General features: G+C 49.5%; 1 protein-coding gene and 1 pseudogene across 2 annotated transcripts in view; one reads left to right on the forward strand and one right to left on the reverse strand.

Moving 5' to 3' along the window:
- The window catches only part of LOC147429332 (uncharacterized), an 88,147-nt gene that overhangs the window by 62,958 nt on the left and 1,674 nt on the right, over positions 1–23,515 (forward strand). The window contains exons 3-4 of one of the 2 annotated variants that reach the window (XR_015185839.1): positions 22,029–22,196; positions 22,842–23,016. The gene's annotated coding sequence lies outside the window, so the exon portion shown is untranslated. The remainder of the gene's footprint in view (positions 1–22,028; positions 22,197–22,841; positions 23,017–23,515) is intronic. The other variant, XR_015185840.1, reaches the window with a different exon arrangement.
- On the reverse strand, positions 7,164–10,771 carry LOC147429335 (uncharacterized; annotated as a pseudogene).

Here is a 23,515-nt window from a genome sequence, read left to right on the forward strand (position 1 = left end):
ACATTTGGCATACACATCAACCAAGGCAGTGCCGAGAAGCACATCTCTTGATAGCATCAAAGTAAAAATATCATCGTGAATTTCTGTGTCCATATCAGCATCTTGCGTGGAGCCACAATGCACATGGCTTTAAGATGCACGCATAGGTGATTGTGTTTGGAGGTAGGCCCTCGCTACGCATGTGCTGAAAACAGCCCACAACTTCCTAGCCCTGTCTCGGATGGGCATATCCTGCAATCAGTATGTTCCAAGAGACGCCGCTCCGAATAATAAGCTCCCCAGGCACTTTTTGTGCTTTCTCAAGTGCACCACATTTGGCATACATGCCAAGGCAGTGCCAAGTACGTAGTTTTTTTCCAACGGTCCAAATTAACAATATCATCGTGAATTCTTTTGTTCATATCAGCATCTTGCATAATGCCACATTCCTTCAAGATACAAGCGTAGGTGATTGCAGTTGGAGAGTGCCCTCTCTTTGCATCTGCTGAAAAAAGGCCAGAGCTTCCTGCCTTTTGGGCATATCCCACGATCAGAGTATTCCAAGATACGATATGGAAGCTCGTCAAGCACTTTTTGTGCTTTATGAAGTACACCACAAAAGAAAGACTCATTCTCTTGCTCTCCATTTTTGTTTATGTAGTCTTTATTGCTGCTTGCTTGGCGGTGTTGCGAGAGAAAACAGATGTGTGTGTTGCCAAGCACGACAGTTTTTGCAACAGCCCTTGGCTAACAATATCAGAGCAAATATTTAAGCCCATATCAGCATCTTGGGTAGAGCCACATGCTTGCAAGATGCATGCATAGGTGATTGTGTCGTGTTGGGCATATCCCGTAATCAGTGCGTTCCACAATACGACATCCCGTACAGTAAGCTCGTCAAGGACTTGTGCATTGACAGGTGCACTGCACTTGACATACATACTGACCAACATATTCCCCAAGTAGGCATTCTTTCCAAGTAACCCACTATCGGAATATCAGCATGAATCCTACTGCCTTGGGACAAAAACTTCTCCGTAGCACAGTCTTTAAATGAGCTGACAAACAAAAGACTCATTCCCTTGCTCTCCTTTTTTGCTTGTGTAGCCTTTATGCTGCTTGCCTGGCAGTGTTGCGCGAGGAAACAGATGTGTGTTGACCAAGTCATTGCCAAGCACGACAATTTTTGCAACAGCCCTTGGCTAACAATATCAGAGCAAGCTCGCCCCCCCCTTGCTGCGCCATCGCTACCCTCTCCCCCCCCACCCGCTGCCCCTGTGCGCTAACCTCCCCCCCCCCCCGCTGCCCCTGCGCGCTGCCCCCCCCTGTTTTCGCGCTGCCCCAAAGGCTGCCCGCTGCCCTCCTCTCGCGTTGCCATCCCCACCCCATCCCCCCGCTCGCTGCCGCTTGTGCACCCGCACATTACCCGGCTCCCCACTTCGCCCTCGCCGTCCCCCCATCCCCCCCCCCCGTCCTCTTCGCTCCCGAAGGTCTTCTGCACCTGGCTCGGCAACGCTTTCTCTTCGGACAAGTGCTTGGCGTACTCGTTCGCAGATTTTCTTCACCGCCCGCTTTTTCGACTCAGCAGTAGACACAGATGGAGGCTCCAACTCCACCTCAGAGGGACTCGCCTGAAGCCCCCTCGCCCGACCCCGCTGAGCCCACCATTCGACTTGCTCTTTCGCCGACAGAGCAAGCGAGCCTTGCCGCAGAGGTAGAACGCTTGCAGGCGACTTCTGTCATCTGCAAGGTTCTCGGCACCCGTCCTAGCAGAGGAGAGCTGCGAGACCTTCTCCAGGCCCGCCTCCTCGCAGAGGTGGGCAAGATCTTGGATGTCCAGATTCTCGGACGGGGGTACTACCAGATTGAGTTCGAGACTTCCGAGATGGCCTCCAAGGTCATAGCTATGAGTCCATTGGCCATCCGAGCATCACGCGCCCACTTTCGACAGTGGCGACATGGTTTTGACCCGACTTCGGATGTGCTAGTAGAGGAGGCGGACATCCCCATCTCAGTCTGCTTTCCGGGTTTACGGAGGGAGTACCTTCCACTTCTCTCCAGGATTGGCTCCGCCATCGGGACTGTCCTGGAGACACCTCGTATGGTAGCATCAGTAGCTGCCAAGGCGACTGGCATCCCTTCAGTTCGAGTTTTGGTCAGAGATACCCACACGCTCCCGAAGGTCATCCTTCTGCCTCGAGTGAGTTGGGGTTGGTTTAGACAGAGTGTGGAGTACTCGGGCCTCCCGAACCAGTGCTTCATTTGCAGACACATGGGCCACCTAACGAAGGCCTCTCCACGGAGGAGACCACGACCCGCACCTTAGCCTCAGCCCCAGCTTGCCAAGGCTAGGCCACAGCCACAGCCAGCGACACAGCGCACAGATTCAGAGCCACCCTCCGAGCCTGGGGCTCCAGCGGAGGAGGGGTGGCAGCAGGCCCGTGGCCGATGACGCCAGGGGCCACAGAGACAGCCTGGCACTCAGAGTGGCCCTCAGGTGCCTACTCAGCAGCAGTGGGTCCCCACGGGGAACCGCTTTGGTCCTCTTGAGCAGGAGGAGCTCCCCACGCCAGCCTCCACCTCCGCCTCATCCTCGCCAGCCGCTCCGCCTTCCGATTTCCCCTCCTCCTCCTCATCCCCTCCCTCGCCCTCTGCTCCCGCCCACTCCCCACCTCACCCCCCTATCTCTGTCGCCCGACCCCGCTTCTCTCCTCCTCCGCCCGCCCGCCCCCCCCCCCCCCCCCCCCCCCCCCCCCCCCCCCCCCCCCCCCCCCCAGCTCCTTCTCCCCCTCCTTCTGCTCCAGCACCACAGTCGACTCAGGAGACTGGTCCCTCGCCGGAGGCTAGGAGATCTCTTGGCAGCGCCTTTGCCACGAGTCGCCTAGCGAGAGAGGGTCAGCCCTTCTTGCGGCCCCCTCTGCAGATTCAGACATCTTCCCTTGCAGCTATCCCTCGTGGTCCGACGAGCATTGACCTCCGACGCCGCCGGGATTTCTTCGATTACGGGTTCACTCGCTTTCTCGGCGATTCCACAGCAGACCACGAGGCAGTCTGCTTCAGGGTCCACACTTTGTTCCTTGCCGCTAGGGGGACAGAGGCCTTGGACTCAGCAGTTGGTTTCTCCTTCCCCCTCTGTGGTAGGACTGAGACAGAGTGGTTCCTCGACTCAGTGGTGGGATGGTTGCATACACAGGTTCTGGAGTTCTCTCACCACATGGGAGAACTTGGCGTTACAGATTTGCTGCAGACTTTGTGGCCACTGGCCAAGTTTGCTGTGACACCCCCAGACTCAGCAGGATGTAGACACATTGTGGTGTACTTTTTTGCTGATACGCAGTGTTTGCCTTGCTATGTATACATTCATGAGGACTCCTGGATAGAGGAGGTTGCTTTACGCACGGCTCACTCTGCTTGGGCTTGGACCAGGCACTCATTGCAGTCTCGCCTATCTAGTGGGCGCTCGGATGCGGATTACTCCCCATCCAAGCTAGCCTCGAAGATAGCCCGTCTTGCTGTTGCGGGAGCATCTGTTCTCTCTCGCTCCCCATGAGGATCGTCTCATGGAACGTGCAGGGACTAGGTGGGCCCCAGTTTCAGCGATAGAGGGGCCAATTGCGTCAGGAGCTTCAGCGTTGCCTTGTGGGAGGAGAGATTGATCTCCTTATGCTTCAGGAGCACCATTTGTCTGAGAGCCGCATTCGGTGATGTGGCCAGATTTTGCGTGGACGCTATGATACCTTTTCGTCAGCTGCTTTTGGACCTGGAGGCATCCAGGGTGGGGTATGTATGACTATTGCGGACTCATTGCAGCAGGCCATTGTGGGCAGAGGGATTATTGTGCTAGGCAGGGCTCAGTGGATTACTATGCAGGTTCAGGGTGGCCTTGTGGGTTTCCTGAACATCTATGCGCCCAATGTGGCGAGTGCTCGTGTAGAGTTTTGGTCACAGATTGTTGAGTCTTTGCCACAGGTTGACCAGTGGTGTGTAGGAGGGGACTTCAACATGTTGGAGGACCCTTCTGACAGGATCGGAGGCAGCCATGCTACTGTGCATGGAGTCGAGTTAGCAGCTTGGGAGAGGTTGTGTATGACTTTGAGGGTCTCGGACACATGGCAACATTCTGGCTTTGTGAGGCCTCCAGAGAGTCTTGCCTTCTCTAGATCGGACCGCAGAGTGGGAGGAGTGAATCTATCGCGCATAGATCGCTTCTACACTAGTGACCACTTCAGTGACTTGGGGGGATCAATGGACATCCTGGCAGGGACATCCTTCTCGGACCATGCACCAGTGATCCTCACAGTGGCAGACAGGCAGAGGAGTGGGAGCACGATGCTTCGCATCCCAGAGCGGGGTCTTGTTGGACTCAGCACTCAGAGAGAGGGTCGAGGCTCTATGGACAGAGGGCATGGACAGCCAGGCTCCACCTACAGACAGAGTGGCCTCAGGCCTAGCTCAACTTAGCCACTTCTTTCTCCAGGAGTCTCTGGCTCGACGGGCTGCAGCGAGAGAGGAGGAGCAGCATCTCAGACGAGGCATTGCTTCACTACAGAGGATGCAGAAGCAACATCCAGACAGTCCATGGTTGGAGGAGCAGTTACAGCAGGCTCGGCAGGAGCTTGCTTGCACAGAGGAGAGGCGCCATGAGTTTGCCTTTCATCGACAGGCATCACAATGGTCTCAGGTGGGTGACAGAGTGACAGGTGCTTTTTTTGAGACAGTGGGACCTCGGCACTCGCATGCCAAGGTCAATCAGTTGAGGAGACCCGATGGGTCAGTTGTTTATGAGCCAGAGGATATGTGTGCAGTTGCTACTGACTTTTACCGTGAGTTACTGTCGGCTGAGCCTGAGTCAGAGAGACAGGATGCATGCAGGGAGCAGGTTTGGGCACAGATGCCTTGTCTTGTGACTGAGAAGATGCGCCAGAGGCTAGAGATACCTCTTCAGCTTGAGGAGCTGCACACGGCTCTTAGGGCCCTCCCTCGTGGTAGCTGTCCAGGTGAGGATGGACTGACTCCCAGCTTCTTCTTGGAGTACTGGGATCTGCTTGGCCCAGATCTTTGTAGTGCCTTTCAGTACATTTTGCACACAGGAGTGATGTCGGATAGCATGAGTGAGGGCCTGATTTACCTCATTCCAAAGGAGGGTGGCTCCTTGGATGAGATTCGACAGTGGCGCCCCATCACCATTCTCAACTCAGCCTACAAAATTCTTGCCAAGGCTCTGAGTTTGAGGATTCAGCCACTTTTGGAGAGCCTTATACTTGGGACTCAGACAGGTTTTGTCAAGGAACGTAGTATCCTTGACAACATCTTCACTTTTTGGGAGGCTTCTGCCCTTGCACGGCTTCGTGGGGAGGACCTTGTGATTCTTCTTCTTGATTTTGAGAAGGCATACGACAGAGTTGACTGGACTTTCTAGAGGGCACGCTACGCAGGATGGGCTTCTCAGATGCTTGGATCAGAGGGGTGTCAGCTTTGTACAGACAGGCTCACAGTCAGGTGCTGTTGGCAGGAGGTAGAGGTGAGCGCTTCATGCTCACACGTTCGGTCAGACAGGGTTGTCCTCTTGCCCCTTTTATCTTTCTGTTCTATGCGGAGGCGATGAGCAGATTTTTGGTGTCACAGCAGGTTGGTTTGAGAGGCTTAGCACTCCCTATACGGGGAGATGAGCTTCTGGACGTTGAGTTTGCCGACGACTCAGCCTTGTACTTAGAGGGCCAGGAGGCCAATCTACACAGATGTGAGCAGGCTTTGGAGACCTGCTGTGCATCGGGCGCATTGATCAACTGGAGAAAGACAGTGGCTTTCTCGGTTGGCAGTGCTCCTGTGCCAGATTGGATGCCAGGAGAGGGTTTCAGGTGGATTCCTCCAGGGACTGCAGTTCGGTACTTGGGTTGTCAGGTTGGTTTGGACTTGTCCCTCGAGCAGCAGATTGCTCCTCTTCTCCTGTCCATCAGGAGAAAGCTGTTACATTGGAGCTCAGCATGACTTTCGCTGGCTGGTAGAGTAGTAGTTTCCAACCACGTGTTGTTGGCGACTATGTGGTACATCACTTCTTGCTGGAGCTTCTCGAGTTCTTGTATCAGCGAGGTAGAGAGGCTGATTAGGAACTTCCTTTGGTCAGGTTGCGATACTCAGATTGCCCGAGCCAAGGTGGCTTGGTCGGTCATCACACTTGTTCTCAGGGAGGGCTTGGGATCATTGATCCTGCACAGCAGAGCAGAGCCCTTCTTGGGAAGTTTGTCGTCAGAGGACTTCTTCCAGGCGAGGAGCCCTGGAAGGAATTCTTGTTGCAGAGGCTTCGTCCCAGGGTGCCTCAGTCAGGAGGCCCTTGGCAACCTTCGACCAGATGGATCTTTTCAGAGGTGCGCCGAGTTGGTTTGAGCAGGAGACTGGAGGACAGATTCGCTGTGAGTTTGCTTCGATCTTGGGAGCTCTTACGGCGTGGCCTAGAGCAGAGACAGCCGACGTGCACGGAGGAGCGCCTACGGCAGCCCCTCGTCTAGAACCCCATGGTTAGCACTGAGAGAGGCCACTTGGTTGGGAGTCGGCCTCATGTTTCTTGGGGTCCCATGGCGGCAGGTCCAGCGCGTTCTCTAGGTGACTGGCTAGAGTTCACAGGTTTGTCAGAGGAGGTGCAGGCTGTCCAGCTACAGGGCATGAGAGGAGTGCAGAGCATGTGTCAGGACATCTCAGAGTCAGTTCCAGCTGAGTGGCTCACGCCTATCGAGCTTGTAGCACCCCGGTGGATGGGATCCTTCACACGACTGGAGGTTCTCATTTCAGTCAGGGCTTGCTCAGAGACTGTCCCAGCCCTGTTCTTCGAGATTCAGGGTGGGGGACGATTACAGCGAGTTGCAGTAGAGGCCCCGCAGGTAGCAGAGTGCTGTTTCCAGAGGATCCGAGTTGTGGGCATCTGTGGGAGGACTTGCGTCATAGACCTTGACCCAGCAGCTCTTGAGACTGGACACTGGAGGCTATGGGCTTGGGAGTGTTGTCCACTGGTACGAGTACAGTGGGATCCTGGTGAGTGGCTATGGAGCATAGTAGTCTCGTACGGTCCCGTACGTTTTGTACGCGTACGATGATGTGCGGTACTAAACGAACTAAAAAAATTTATGATGTACAATGACGTTGTGTACGTTCAAATTTAAAAAAACCAATAATTCTCAAGTCTAAGGGCCTAAGGCTTAGGCCTTAATACTTACTTATAGAAACTTGACATTTGTATAGATTACAAGTTAGTAGTTACAATACTACAATGTAAAGAGTCAAGACTCAAAGACTAAAGAGAATGAGCATTACATAAACCAAAATGATCATTGAAATTTGATAAGTAGAGACCAAGTGGCAAGGGCTACAAAGTACTCAAAAAGTGGCACACCATAATAGAGAGACTAAATAGTAAAGTCACTAGTCACTAGTGCTCTCATCATCTTCCTCATCTTCCTCTTCTGAGCCTTGCTCATCAACATCATCCTCTTCCTCACAAGAGTCGAAGGATGACGGCTCCTAATCTCCATCACTAATGAGGTTGCCTTCATCATCATACTCTTGCTCTCGAGGCTCTCTATCCTCCATAGTGATGGCCACCGCACAAGAGCCGCTTCCGGAGCCTCGCCGCACATAGGTCCTAGGAGCCTCCGTGGGTGTTGTTGATGCTTTGCCTCTACCTCTTGTAGCCTTGGCACCTCTGCCTCTTGTAGCCGATGTAACTCCATGGATGACGACCTTCTTGCGTGATCGTGTGCGAGAAACCCGGCGATCAATCTCCTCAAGCTCCAAGTAGCTCACGAAAAATCATTTGCTCCTCAGGGTCTTGCTCTTTATTGACACTCTTTAGAGTGTCAATCGTAAGTGTGAGCTCATCCACGTTGACCTATTTGACATTTACAACATTGGACGATGAAAACATAATTAGTATATTCAAACTAATTAAAGACTAGACTCTAGAGTATAGAAAATGGAGTGAGTCGTGATTATAATTTATAATTTATACCTGTCGAGCCATAGGCATCTCATGCATAGAGCGCAACATGCGTAAATTGGAGCGACAATAGATAAGTCGCTCTAATTGCTTCGTTGAGAGCTTGTTTCGGATTTTGGTGTGGATGAGGGAGTATGCGGACCAATTACGCTCACATGCTCCCGATGAGCAATCCTAAAACACATCAAGAGAGGCATAAGCTATAAGAGACTATAGTTGAACTTTGAAGAGATTAAGCACAAAATGTAAAAGTTTGAGGCTTGTCGCTTACTTGGCCAAGAACCCTCAAAGCAAGTCGTTTGAGAGTAGGCAATTGATAGCCAAAGCTCTCCCACCAAAATAAAGGCTTCACCAAGGATTGCCGCTTCCAACACAAGTTGGAAGTAAATGCGGTGCCTCGTTGGTCGCTATAGTTGATTACCTCTTGGAGAAATGCTCCAATGTCCTCTTCTTTTAGCACCTTAAAGAGGTAATTGTTGCGCTCCTCAATAAGCTCTTGATTTGCAAAGAGTTCGGGCTTCTTGTAAGCCGGATGCAAGAGAGCCGCAAAGTAATGGATAGGTCTCTTCATCCAATCCCACCGCTTTGTGATTAGGAGGAGAATGTCGTCTCTCTTGGGAGAGTCCTCGAGGTAATCACTACAAGAAGAGAGAGGAAATGTACTAAGTAGAGAAACAAGCATGTAGAATTTAGATATATAGAGAATGTATTATGTAATAATAAATATGTAGTTATACCGTGTTCCATCGGGAGCCCCATCTAGGATTGTAGACTTCTCAATCTCCTTGTAAGCTTCCTCCATGAAGTGCCATAGAAGCCCAATAGTTTCCCCTTCCATGTCGGTCATGCGAAGAGCCTTGTACAAGGGCAAGATCGCAACGACAGGACCCTTAATTTCTTGCCAAAACTCCTCCCGCAAGCAAAGACGTTGGATGGCTTTTGCATCTTGTTGGGAAGCGGCGGACTCTCCATTCATCCACTCCTTAAACTCATCGGAGACCATGGTCTTTTGTATTTTGTTTTGCACATCATAGAGCCGCTCTAGAAGTAGCCACATGGCGGCAAAGCGAGTGGCCAATGGCTTCTTCAACTCAAGGTCGGAGTAGGTGCGGTAAATGGCAAGCACCCTCACTTTGCCATTGATGAAATTGATGATGGAGAGTGCTTGGTTGAGGATATCTTTCACCCAACCTAGCTCCCCTATGTCTTCAAAGAGAAGGTCAAGGCAATGAGAGGCACATGGAGTCCATACTATGGATGGAAATTCCTTCTCTAGCCTCTTACTCATTGCCTTGCAATTTGAAGCATTGTCGGTAATCACTTGCACGACATGCTCCGCACCAACCTACACAAGAGGCATTTGTGACAAGAAGAGTTAAAACTTAAAAATTAAAACATAGGACTCATTGGCAATTGCTCAAGACATAAAGGCTCGATTTACGGTTTTACCTCAAGAATGGCTTGGCGGATGTGCTTCCAAATGAATGCCCCGGTCACTTTCTTCCCTCTCGAACCCGCATCCACCGCCCGTAAGAAGTACGTACCAAGAGGACAAGAAACAAGAATGTTGATGATGCCCCTCTTCTTGCGGTCGCTCCATCCGTCGGAGAGGATAGAGCATCCATACTTTGCCCAACCCGCACGTACGGGCTCAAGTGACTTGTCAATCCTTGCCCTCTCTTCATCAAGCTTCTTTGTTCTCATGTCATGGTATGACACACCCGTCCACCCTTCGCATGGACCAACCGCCGCAATTGCTATGATCATCCTCTTCCATCGCTCCAACCGAAGAATGTTGAAGGAGAGATTGCATTCAATCACCGTGCGGGCAATCTCTATTTCCGCGATTCTTTGTCTCTCCTTGAGGAAAGACAAGGGGCCGGAGCATCCACCCACCGATTTCGCAAGAGAAGTTTGCTTTGCCATCTTCGGAGGCCGGCCACCATCACTTGAAGACCCCTTGGACTTCTTGGACTTCTTGGAGGAGGCACTACCATCACATGAGGCCGCGGTGGCACCGGTAGCCATGGACATTGTTGGAGAGGCCTCTTCCTCCGAATCGGAGCTATCAACATCCGGCGACACGAACTCATCCGAGGTGACTCTACCCTTGCGTGTCTTCAATGGAAGATACTTTCTCTTGCATTCCGCAAGGATATCTTCGGGGATATTAGGACATGGCCCCGCTTGTCCTCCCATCTTTGTCAAGTGGATGATGAGACGGGTGACGGAAGAGGTCATAGCTTTTGGGCAATATTTGCACCACCACTTGCAAGAGTTTTGCTTGCCCCCCACCCGCTCAAAATATCGGCAATGCTTCTCAAAGGCTTCATGAAGAGGAGGCGGCATTATGTAGTATGTAGCTAGTAGCTACTAGTATGATGTATGATGTATCAATAGATTAGAGAGAGAGAGAGAGAGAGAGAGAGAGAGAGAGAGAGAGAGAGAGAGAGAGAGAGAGAGAGAGAGAGAGAGAGAGAGAGACCCAAGGAAGCTTGAAGGAGAGACCCGTCACCCAAGGGAGCTTGAAGGAGAGAGATGGTAGACCCAATGGAGACTCGAGAGCTTGAGAGCTTCAATGGAAGCACATGGAGATGAGAGGGTAGAGCATTGAGAGGCTTAGGGCTAAAGCTTGTAGCTTGTAGTTGTAGGTTGTGTTGGATAACAAAGGGGAAGGGTTGCTTAAATAGGAGAGGAAGAGCATGTGAGGCTTGACTCTTGAGCAATGGGCATTGGCCCTTGGGCAATAAGCATGGCAATGGCCCATGGGCCATGGGCTTGCATTTGGCTTCAAAACTGCCCGCAAACGGCTCCAAAAGGCCTACAAACTGGACGTTGCAAAACGGTCAAAAAGCTGCCAACGGTCATAAACTACCGAAAAAAGTCACCGGACGGAACGAGCGGAACGCACGAGACGGGACAGGTCCGGCCGGACGGAACGAGAGGTTCCGTTCGACGTACGAAAACTACCCTGCTATGGAGTGACCCCTTCTCTTCTGCCGACCGCCCAGGAGTCCCCTTCTTTCAGTACACTGTTCGGCTTGGACGTCATATACTTGCAGCACAGAGAGAGGCCCGCCCCGCTGCAGCACGTCATTGGTAGGAGGAGGGCCTCACAGTCGAGTTCTTAGCAGCTTTTTGGCAGAGGTTGTGGGACTCCAGACAGCCGAGGCGAGTCACCTTGTTCCAGTGGCTGGTTGCACACAGAGCCACAGCAGTAGGGAGCTGGCTTGTGCATAGTGGTCTCTCGGTCGCATGTGCAGCCTGTGACCAGTTAGTGGAGAGTCAGCGTCACTGTCTTTGGGAGTGTCCCTCGGCCCAGCAGGTGTGGCTACGTGTTCTTCGGCTGATGCCTGCCCTCTCCACGGCTCGACAATACACTTGGGGGGCAGCGGCTTGGTCCACCCTCATGGGCCCAACACTTCAGTTTGAGCTATCTTCCACCAGCAGGATGATAGTGATACAGGGGGGGCGACCTACACTCCAGCCTGCTACAGAGATTACTCCACAGGAGTGGTGCAGTGAGAGAGAGGAGTGTTGGGAGCTCATCAGCGGCCTAGCTCTCTGGTTCATCTGGCGGGCCCGCTGTTTCCGCATCTTTGAGGCTCGTCCTGTGCCACCAGCAGAGACTGTTCGTGACTTTTGGCTAGAGCTGATCCATACTCTCAGAGGACAGCTTGAGGGACTACAGGGCAGCTCCGACCGCATACGGGAGCGCCGCGAGGCTTTTCTTCGACTCTGGCGCCCTGGGCCTTTCTACACCATAGTCCAGGGGGTGCTCAGATGGTTCTACTGTCCACCTGTGTGGCTCTTCCCTCCTCCCATCTCTTGATTTAGCCTCATTGTATATATGCTGTTTTTTCATTGGGAGAGTCTCCCCATCATGCTGCTTGTAGCCCTCTCTCGCAGAGGTGAATGTAGCCCTATGGGCGGTTTTCATTAACTAATAGAAGGATCTTTTTCTCGGAAAAAAAAAAACAATATCAGAGCAAATATTCAATCCCATATCAGCCCAGAGCTTCCTGGTCCTGCCACTGTCGGGCACATCTCGCGACCAGAGCATTCCAAGAGACGACATTCCATAGAGGAAGCTCGTCAAGCACTCTTTGTGATTTATGAAGTACACCACGTTTGGCATACATGTCAACCAAGGCAGTGCCAAGCACGGCGGTTTTTGTCAACAGCCCTTGACTAACAATATCATCGTGAACTCTCTTGCCCATACCGACATCTTTCATGATGCCAGATGCCTTCAAGCTGCATGTGTAGGTCATTGCATCTGGAGCTCGAGGCCCTATCTTCGCATCTGCTGAAAACAGTCCAGAGCTTCCTGGCCCTGCCCCTGTTGGGCATATCCCGCAATCTATGCACCAAGAGACAACATTCCTGTCAGGAAGCTCGTCAAGGACTTGGTGTGCTCGAACAAGTACACCACACTTGACATACATACCTGCTAACGTGTTGGTTTATTCAAGTAACTCCCGGGGTATCACGAATATCAGCATGTATCCTGCTGCCTTGGTACAAATCCTTGTTCATAGCACAGTCTTTTAGTGAGCTCACAAAAAAACGACCAACTGAGTTTCTTGAACAAGGTTACCACCACCGAGTGCACCATGAATCAAACAGCATATACCCTCTCTCGACAAAGAGTGGTTAATGAAGTACACCACATTTGGCATAGATGTCAACCAAGGCAATGCCATTCATTTGTTTTCAACAGCCCCTGGCTAACAAAATCTTCGTGAATAATGCCACTTGCCTTCAAGATACAAGCATAGGTGATTGCATTTGGAGAGCTGCCCTCTCTTTGCTCTGGGCTTAAAACAGCCTAGAGCTTCCTGGCCCTGCCTCTGTTTGGCATATCTCGTGATCACTGCATTCCAAGAGGCGACATTCCAAACAGGAAGCTCCTCAAGCACGTTTTGTGATTTATGAAGTACACCACATTCGGCATACATGTTGACCAAGGCATGTATTGGTGCTTCCTTGGCGGTGTTGCAAGAGAAAAAGATGTGTGTGGACCAAAGCATTGCCAAGCACGACAATTTTTGCAACAGCCCTTGGCTAACAATATCAGAGCAAATATTTAAGCCCATATCAGCATTTTGGGTAGAGCCACATGCCTTCAAGATGGATGCATAGGTGATTTACAGGCTAGAGCTTTCAAGCCCTGATCCTGTTGTATGTATCCTGCAATAATGCATTCCAAGAGACGCCGCTCCGAACAGTAAGCTCTCCAAGCACTTTTTGTGCTTTCTCAAGTGCACCACATTTGGCATACATGCCAAGGCAGTGCCAAGTACGTAGTATTTTTCCAACGGTCCCTGATTAGCAATATCATTGTGAATTCTTTTGCCCATATCAGCATCTTGCATAATGCCACATGCCTTCAAGATACAAGCGTAGGTGATTGCATTTGGAGAGCTTCCCTCTCTTTGCATCTGTTGAAAACAGCCCACAGCTTCCTGGCCTTTGCCACTGTTGGGCATATCCCGCGATTAGAGCTTGAGTAGCTGAATTCCAAGAGACGACATGGAAGCTTGTCAAGCACTGTTTGTGCTTTATGAAGTACACCACATTTGGCATACACGTCAACCAAGGCAGTGCCAAGCACAATGTTTTTGGTCAACAGCCCCTGACTAACAATATCACCGTGAACTCTTTTGCCCATACCAACATCTTGCATGATGCCAGATGCCTTCAAGCTTTACGTGTAGGTCATTGCATCGGGAGCTCAATGCCACATGCCTTCAAGATAGAAGCGTAGGTGATTGTATTTGGAGAGTTTCCCTCTCTTTGCGTCTGCTGAAAACAGCCCAGAGCTTCTTGGACCTGCCACTGTTGGGCATATCCCGCGATTAGAGCATTCCAAGAGACGACATGGAAGCTCGTCAAGCACTTTTTGTGCTTTGTGAAGTACACCACATTTGCCATACATGTCAACCAGGGCAGTGCCAAGCACGATGTTTTTGTCAACAGCCCTTGACTAATAATATCATCGTGAACTCTTTTGCCCATACCGACATCTTGCATGATGCCAGATGCCTTCACTGCACGTGTAGGTCATTGCATCGGGAGCTCGAGGCCCTATCTTCGCATCTGCTGAACGACGTTTTTTGTCAACAGCCCCTGACTAACAATATGATCGTGAACTCTTTTGCCCATACCAACATCTTGCATGATGTCAGATGCCTTCAAGCTGCACGTGTAGTTCATTGCATCGGGAGACAAGATGCCTATGGCGGAGCTTCAACAACATGTCGATTTCTGCTAAAAATTCAGTTATCCCTCGCTATGATCTTCGATTCCCCCTCTTTACTGAAACTTTAGTTCCCTCATCCATTATGCCTTGTAAACCTTGCCAAACCCTCCGACTCCAAGCACCTGAGCTTCATTAAAATTGTTTGTAGCTTCCAAAATTTTTGCAAAGCAAAATTGGCGGCCCAAGCTTGAGGGCACCATTGAGACATAACTAGTGCCACTCTTGTATAAAACTGTGGAAACCTTGCTTGCCATGCTTGCAGAGTTCTAGATACGTATGGCTAGAGGCAACCATGCGGGTGATTAGTGCTTGCAGACCTTGGATTTCTTGCAGCAGAAAACAAGCAGGCAACTGCCTCATCATTAGTCTTGAATCGTGGCAGCTAGCTCTGTGCAGACCTTCAGAACGATAATAAAAAGCAGCGCTTTGTTGCGAGGTTCTTGGCCATGTGATTAGAGTTGTGGGCAATGGCTTCGATCATGCCAAGTGGAAACTTGTGAGCTCAAAGATCCAAAAAATGACCTTTGGCTCACCAAGTAAATAATGAAGCAATTCATCTCCAAAGCCCGCATAACCAACTCTAATTCTAGTTTTAGCATCTTGTATTGATAGACAATCGGTCTTCTTATGAAAAGCTACGAATATTTTAATATTTGGAGATATTTAATCTCACAACCAGTGGTATTTGGGGAATTTTGACAAATTTGAAGGGCATTTTGGGTACTTATGACAAAATATTGGGGGTAGTTTGGGAATTTCTGGAATTTGAGGGGTCGTTTGGGAATTTCCACAAAATAGAGGGGTATTTTGGTAATTTTTCCTTCTTTTTTTGAACCCAAGAAATGCGTTTCGTTCCCCTCGTTCGAAACATTTTGAGATTTTTGTGTTTCGTTTCGTTTCGTTTCCTTTCGTTTCAAGGGGATCATTGTTACAAGAAATGTTTGGTTTGTAGGTTTGCGGGTTTCGAGTTGGTAAGGGTTTTGACAGCTTTGGGTTTCGAGTAAGTCACAACTCTGTGTGTGTGTGTGTGTTAGTAGCTCGCAAATTGTGGTGCAATTCATAGTGTGATTTCCAACGCAAATCACAGGGGGCCTTTGCCACATGTCACCAGACATTAGTTTCTCTCCTCTATCTGGTTAATCAAGAATTGTCACTTTGTGACACTGGATGTAGAACCGAATCCGGATAAAGAATCCAATGTATCCACAAGTCAATGCTTATCGGATGAGCAAGAATCGCCAAAAAGTGGGTTGGATGTTAATCGTATCCACAAAGTGTATGTTGGAATCAACAAGCCGATGGCCATAACCCCTCGAACAAAATGTTGTTGTAGTCCACAATAACCGCAAGGCACACAGCTAGATGGGTGCCCTTCAAGCATGAAACCGTAAACCAAGCTTCGTGTTGTCCATCAATTTAGAGGCTGGTTTTTCTGCTGTACAGTAAATTGCAGCATGGTATAACTTTCCAAGATGCGAGGGGAGAGTTAGATGCTCTGGGACTCAATGCCTATAAAAGTGTGCCTTGGGGGTCCACTAGCACCCCCTCTTAGCACTGGATGCTGACAAACCGCATGGCGTCGAAGATGTGAGGCAAATGATGAAGATGTCTGCGGCCATGTCCATTGAAGGAGATTCTATGAGTGTAGCAGCAGTCTGGGTGTCCCAACGTATGACAGGTCTCCATGGTAAAGTGTCGTCATGAGCAGTGTAGCAAACTGCTGTACTCCATTGATATAGGGTGAAGATACTGCGTGAAGGTCCCGAACTGAGTGTGAAAACAAATCCTTGTCATAAAAGAAGTGCCAATAGACCTGCAAGTGTCCTGCCCAATAGGATCTGTGGTGTCTGTAGTCAAACCGTCTGGAGAAAATGGGGAAGCCCAGGAACCGTCATAAGAATGACCGGAAGCCTGTCAATGCATGAACTTGTAACCTAGTGTGGCCAGGTGGCTAAGTTGTGTAAAACTCTAGGAAGGCCAGATATAGCAATCTGCGTCGTAAACGTCCTTCGAAACAAGGAAAGCCACACTAAACAGTCTACACTGTAGAAGCTACCGTAAGTTGCAGCAGTCACCAATAGACCGCACGGACCACCACCGGAAGTCCTGTCAGTAGGTAGGGTAATCCAAGATGAGGGGAAAGCCAGACTCAACAATCTGCGATGTGAAGGGCCTCTGAGAAGAGATGTGGTGAGACCAAGCTGTCTGCACCATGATCATCCTGTATGAGGAAGGGATGACAGATTGAGAAGACTGCGTTGAGAAGTGAAGTGGCCAGACTAAGATGTATGCGATGTCTTACCTGTATCTCTTGCCGCCGATCCTCCGGTGTCCAGCAAAAAATAATCCACGCCAACAACGCCACTAAACCGCCTATCGGCGTGGTTCTCAATGTGAATGAGTTGGGAGTGGCTTGCTGCCCAGGTTGGGGGATAAGTCTGCTGTAAGGTTATGGTGGGTGAGTGTAAGCAACTCTGAAGGTAGCAATCCAAATGATCAGGAGTGTAGAAGAGCAACTGCACTACCATCCAAGCCAAGCTTCGGGTGACTCCGGATGTAGTCTCGCAGGATGCTTGTCTCTCGCATCTCGCGGGTAAACTCTCCAAGAGAGTCCAAAGCACTAAAGTCCCACTCCAGTCTATAGATCCAAGCAATGAACCGTCCAAGAAAAGATCCAAGATCCTCTCCCTAAGTCCAAGTAGATGCTCCTGTGTAAGCAATTGATCTGACATGTCGAGCTCCAAGTGTAAGTGTCCGCCCACCCAAGATGGTGGTGTCTTCTCTGGGAATGTCAGAATCCCATGTCATGAGCATGGCCATATCTCGTGTGAACTCCTCTGATGAGTGCATAGGTGTGTCCATAGCAAACCACGAGTCACCACCCCCTCCTCTGGAGTGCGCAACCGCTGAAGAAAGGCTGGGATGAATGGATCTCCCAAGGATCATACGCCTGTAAATGATCAAGCCGGTGTCAAAAAACCGTGTATTGCAGCAATCACTAAGAGACCGCACAGACCACCACGGATGGTGTCCTGGCAGGAGGTAACTTCATCCTCTCCGAAAAACACAAGCCAAGAGGCTGCTGTCCACCCAAAAACGCAACTGCGAGGTGATGAAAATGCTGCTGTCTAGCGATTTTCAGCGTGCTCGTACGCTCCCGGCATGGTCCGGAGCGGTGCAGAGGGTGTAGGGTGTCATGGGGACGTGGCAACTCTTAACTATGTCACGAGGACGTGGCAACTGCTAACTTTAGTTGTTGGTTTCTTTCCAATGGGTTTTGTTTTATTTTTGAGACCCTCTTCTTGAAGTAGCAAACGGTCAGACATTGTATGGCCAATGTGAACGGTAGTTTCACCCGCAGATGGGTAGTGGTCGGCACTGGAATTCGTATGGTAAGAGGATGTCTAGGCTCAGAGCAAGATCATATAGGTCCCCCTGTCGCACTTAGCAAGTTGGTGGCATTTTATTGATTAGTCACAGCTTTGTAAAAATGCCTTGCCCGCCCGTAAAGGTCAACCATGAGAGTGTAGTGCTTTTTGTCTAGTATATTTTTCCTCATGCTATCAAAAAGCATTTGGCCCTCATACAACTAGATCTGAGTGACTACATGCATTGAGCTCACTAAGAACAGTGATTGCAGTTAAGGAGGTGCTCTCATGTTGCATCCATGAAACACAGTTCAAAGCTTCCTCTGCCAGCCCTTGCTGTCAAAAGACTTCATTTGGCGGGAAACCCACACATGGCATCTGGTTAAAACAGCCCAGCGCTTCCTTGCCACAGCCATGTTGGGCATTTCCTGCAATCAACGCGCTCTCAGAGACGACATTTCAGGCATACAGCTCATCAATAATATCGACCAAAGCATTGTCAAGAAGCACATCTGTATCCAGCAGCCCCTGAATAGCAATCTTATCATGAATTTTGTCACCCTTGTGAAGGTCTTGCATAAGGCCACCGGCCTTCAGCATAAATAATTGCATTTTAGAGAAAGGCCTTCCATTTGCACCTTGTTAAAACAGCCCAAAGCTTCCTTGCCACAGCCATGTTGGGCATATCCTGCAATCAGTGTGCTCCAAGAGACGACATTTTGGACAGAAATCTCATCCAGAACTTTTGTGTTCTTGTAAGGGCACCATATTTGGCATACAGGTCGACCAAAGCACTGCCAAGCACGACGACTTCCTCAAGCAGCCCCTGAATAGCAATCTCGTCGTGAATTCTCTCGCCCATGTCAATGTCTTGTGTAAGGCCACAAGACTTTAAGGTACAAGCATAGGTCATTGCATTTGGAGAAAGGCCTCTCTCTCTCTCTCTCTCTCTCTCTCTCTCTCTCTCTCTCTAGTGGGGGGACATGGAGAAGCCACTAGTCTCTATGATCTCATGGCTCATTAGAGCCAAGGCTTCAGTACCACGTGCCATTATACGAGCAGAGCTAGCTGCCCCCCCACTAGTGGTTGAGGCGCTCACCAGATCTGTCTCCTTCATACACCGCATCTGGGAACTTCCCAGAAACAGATATGCCCGCCTTGCACTTGAGCCCTCTCGACAGTTAGCCATGCAGGGAGATACAACATGCTGGTATGGGGAGATGACATCATGGTTTCAGGTGCATGGGTTCAGCATAGACAGACTGGCCCCCTTCCAGTACTCACTGGATGCACCCTCTATGACTCTCACACAGTCCGAGATTACCAAGCTCATCCGCCAGGACCTGACTCAGCTAGACATCAGGAGGACATGGATACAGCCAGCACAGGAGCTGGGCACGAAGATGGCTTTCTACAGAGAGCATCTTCTCCAGCTTACGGAGGACGGTTTTGTGACGAGACCTCGATACATGGACACCCACTTGTCTCATGGGATACAATGTGCTATTGGCCAGACACGCACATCTTCACACCAGCTGCGGATCGAGACTGGGAGATACAGCAAAGTACCAGCAGAGGCTAGGACATGCCTCCTATGTGACCTGGAGCCTGAGACAGAGTTGCACTACACATGCCACTGCCCCGTCTACTACGAGATACGCGGCCGCTTCCACATCTTGTTCAGAGAGGGCTTCGGACCACTCTCCAGAGTCATGCGGTACGAGGATCAGAGATGCTTGGGTCTGTTTTCGTTCGAGCTGCACAGACACAGAGAGAGCCTGATGAGAGGAGAGGCCAGCCAGTCTCAGAGACGGATCACAGACTTCTTTAGAGCAGACATTGGACACCCGGAGGAGCTACTACCACAGGAGAGCTCGCCGCCTCACACTGGAGGCACACTGATTGACCGAGCGACTGAGCTAGGGAGATCCAGACGCCCACGGCTGTGGAGGACTACACAGCATCGACGGAGGTTGCATCAGAGGATTTGGATCACTTTGGCCCAACATGCACGACGCCCGGTCAGGCTATTGACCATGGAGGAGATTGATGAGATCCGCAAGCGACCGATGCTAGATCTTTTGTGATCTGTGATTTAGCTATCCCACCTAGCTGGATCTTTTGTGATCTGTGATTTAGCTATCCCACCTATCTGCTTAGATCACACCTAGCTGTTTCAGATTCCATAGCATTTTATTCTGTCATTTTTGTTACTCTGGCTTTGTATAAGATCCACCACATTGTAACTTTCTGGTCTCATAGGTCATTTTGGCCTTCTGAAGACGTTAATATAACATTTCATCTCTCTCTCTCTCTCTCTCTCTCTCTTCCTCACGTGCCCACTCTCACATGGTATCAGAGCTTCAGGCTCTTCATGGGACATGTGCTTCACCATCAGCATGAGGTCTTCCTCCCAAGAAGATCAAATCAGCCAGCCTTTTCTGCAGATCTGCCATCGTTTTGCAAAAGCCAGGCAAGCGATGGAACTTGGAGAGTTTTCATCAAGGAGGATCTTCTCCACCTGCGTTTTTTGTCTCCACACCTGGCGTTTTTACTTCTGGTTTCCAGCACTACCCTTTTTGAGACTTTTTGTCGCCGGAAAACCCCTCTGCTCCATCTGCGTTTTCAGCCAGATCTGCGTTTTTGGGATCTGCTGCATTTTTGGACAGCAAGGCAGCGTTTGCAGCACAGTGGGGGAGCGCTGGGCTTCCTACCTCCGATCTTGCCTTTAGACACACTGGCTTGGCATCATGGGCCTTGCCGGCCTGTATCCTCTCCATTTCCGTTGGATTTCAGCCATAATTACCTTCCGTGTTTTCTCTAATTTCAGCCCACTTTGGGTCGCTACTTTGATTCCCCACCCTCCCTATGTGAACGGTAGTTTCACCCGCAGATGGGTAGTGGTCGGCACTGGAATTCGTATGGTAAGAGGATGTCTAGGCTCAGAGCAAGATCATATAGGTCTCCCCATCGCACTTAGCAAGTTGGTGGATACTAGGAAGTGAACTCGATAAAGGCCTAAAGTCAAGGTGTGACTACCAACAGAGAGTATCCGACAGTTGGGCCACATTGCACTTTTGGATGCGGTCCCAATGAGGATAGATGGTCGAATGACCACAGGGAGCCCAACGGAATCATTTCCTAAACTTTAGGGAACTGCTATTTTGGGCCACGAAATGTGTTCGTGTCATTACCGCTGGTATGACTAGGGAAACACTTTACAACTCTGTCGCGAAGTCAACTGGGTAACCGGTCGGGAGATTTTTAGGCGGCAACCCCGAAACGGGAAATGGTCTGTAAATGCGCCAAGTGGCACATTCCTGTGCACTTTCCTCATGCAAGAAGAATTGGTGCTGAATTTCATGCTGGGAGAGGCCTCATTTGCAAACTGTCTCACAGGTTAAGAGCTATGGAGTGCTTCCTTTCCCTCTTATGTACAATACGGTGCCAGGAGTGATGCCTTGCACGCTACGCACTGCTCTCTCTCTCCCCTATGAGCAGTATGTTATGCCCCTCTAGTGGGCTTTTCATTTGACCAATGTACAGTTATGCGGGTTCATGCGCGATTGCCGAGGCAAGAGCCTGTTGCACAGGTACTGGATTAGCTAGCGGCTAATCCCCCGCAAGTACAGGTGAATTTGGAGAGGTTTCATGTAAGAAATCTCGTCCAATTCAAAGGGCAAGTAGCCCTACAGGTGCGGGAACTCGAGGTCTTGCTACAGATGCGACCGGCACGCGAAATAGAGCCCAAAACAAGGAATTACAGCCTGCTGTGTATTTTTGCAGGTTTAGGGTTTCGGCCCTAAACGGACCTTAATACCCCCAGGAGGTTCGGGGACGCGAGGGGACCGCTGTACAGGTGAACTGGCCCATTTTCACGGCAGAAAACACAGAGAATTCAGCGTGCTGCAGATTCTCGCCAGGTTTTGCAAAGTGTCCGTATGCGTCGGGAAAGTCACCTATTGCGTGGGGATACTGACTGTGAAGCGTCCTAGTACAGTTATGTCGTCTAAATCGGGCCAAAACAGGTGTTTCTTAGCCTTGATTGTGCGGGGCAGCTCGTAGGAGATCACAGGTTTTATTCCCTTTGTTAAAGAATAAAGAAATACCGAAAGGGCGCCAATTTTGGGGCCTACAGGTTGTCGGCGTCTGCTCGGAGCATTCTAGCTTCCGAGCAGTGTGTGTACTTAGGTGTTAATCCCCGTTACAGGTTATCTTTGCAAAGTACTCTTGTGTGTGTCTGAAGTAAAGAATTTCGGGTGAAAGCCAACGCCTACCGCCCCACGGGCCGGTTTCTAGTTTGATCGGCTCTTCTAGGTGCTCGTTGAAAATGGTGAGATGTAGAGCTTGGAAGATTGGTGTTGGACCATGTGATATAATTTGATAAAAGTAATGCTGCAGCATGTGTGTATGAGTAACATTTATCCAGACGCTGGCATGCAGGAGGCGGCAGAATGGTGCTCGGAAGCAGCCAGGATGTAGCTGCTGGATTGATGCAAGCGGAAAGGTTCAATGAGTTGCTGTTGGGGATACCAAGCATTCTGATTCCGCCAACTCTATAGCTACAAGATCTTGAACTTAAATTGTCCCTGCAAGGGTACTCCACAAATTTGCATTGGGTCTCACAAAATATTCCGCTTGATTCAAAAAAGTTTTTGCTTTGTCAGCATTCTGAGAAACCGGTCATTGCTTGTGCAATCATCAATACACCACAAAGAACGGATATACACATCACCAGAAACATGCGGGTATGTGGGGATTGCCATGCTGCAACCTCACTAATATAAAACAATAGAGAAACGGAAAACAGTGGTCAAAAATGCATATTGCCTGCACATTTTTGAAAGCAGAATTTTCTCTTGTGGTGATTATCAGTAAGAAAAGCGTTGGGAAACGAATCTACAATAGACTTGTGCTCTTGCTGTTGGAAATAAAAAGCAACAGACAAGGATTAACTTGTACTATCATTTAAGTGTGCAAGAAGTGGCTAGGACAAATACCAACACTTGATTAAAAAACATTATTACAAAAAACTACGGAAGCAACAAGGTGCAGAATTTTGAAAATGCAAGAATATTTTCATGTAAAGCAAAGAAGAAGTTCGGACTTCAGTAACAGGCTATGTTTTGGAAGAAGTTTGATTACTAGAATAAAAACCTTGAAGGGTAATGTTTGTTTGATATGCACTGTCATTACTGAAGTCATGCATTGTCAATCCTGACAAGGTTGTTTATATTTGCAGATCTCGTTATGGTGTTGCTCTCAAGACCTAAATACACATCCTCATCCTTGACATACTGATGCTGTGAAATATCATCATAGGCCAAGCCTTCTCTTGTGACATGGTAAAGGTTGAGCTTCTGCTGACGTGAGCCTTTGTTCAAGTGTGTCCGAAAGTCTTTGCTACTTGTTACCAGGTATTATAATACTTCTCTGTTTTGCTTTGAGATTTTTCAAGCCGACCAGAAAGATTTTTTTTCACTAGTGTTATCTCCAAGGACTTTCATACACATCTTAAATCATAGGCTTGCTTAGGTGAGGATGCACAAGGTCTGGGATGTGTAACTTGAAAGTTGCTTCATTACAAATGTGCAAGTTCTTGCATGAAGAGTTTTGTGTGAGGATGCACAAGCTGTGTGTGATGTGCAATTTTTCACACTTTGAATAGGTGCTTCATGTCAAATGTGCAATTGCTTGCATAAAATGTTTACTGTGATCAGGAATTTTCTTCTATGATGTTTTATAGCTTTCAGTTTTGTATTCCCATTGTTTTGGGAATACAAATCCTTTTCTTTTCTTCTTTTGAAAGGGGGTTTTTCCATAATTTGTGAGCCGGATAATATTTCAATGTCCTGTTCTTGAGATGGATGTTGCAGTAAGTGTTGCATTCTGCTTTGGTGCTAGTTTTTTTTCTTC

The sequence above is a fragment of the Adiantum capillus-veneris genome, chromosome 22, assembly GCF_014529385.1.
Source record: "Adiantum capillus-veneris isolate H3 chromosome 22, ASM1452938v2, whole genome shotgun sequence".
Taxonomy (NCBI): Eukaryota; Viridiplantae; Streptophyta; class Polypodiopsida; order Polypodiales; family Pteridaceae; genus Adiantum; species Adiantum capillus-veneris.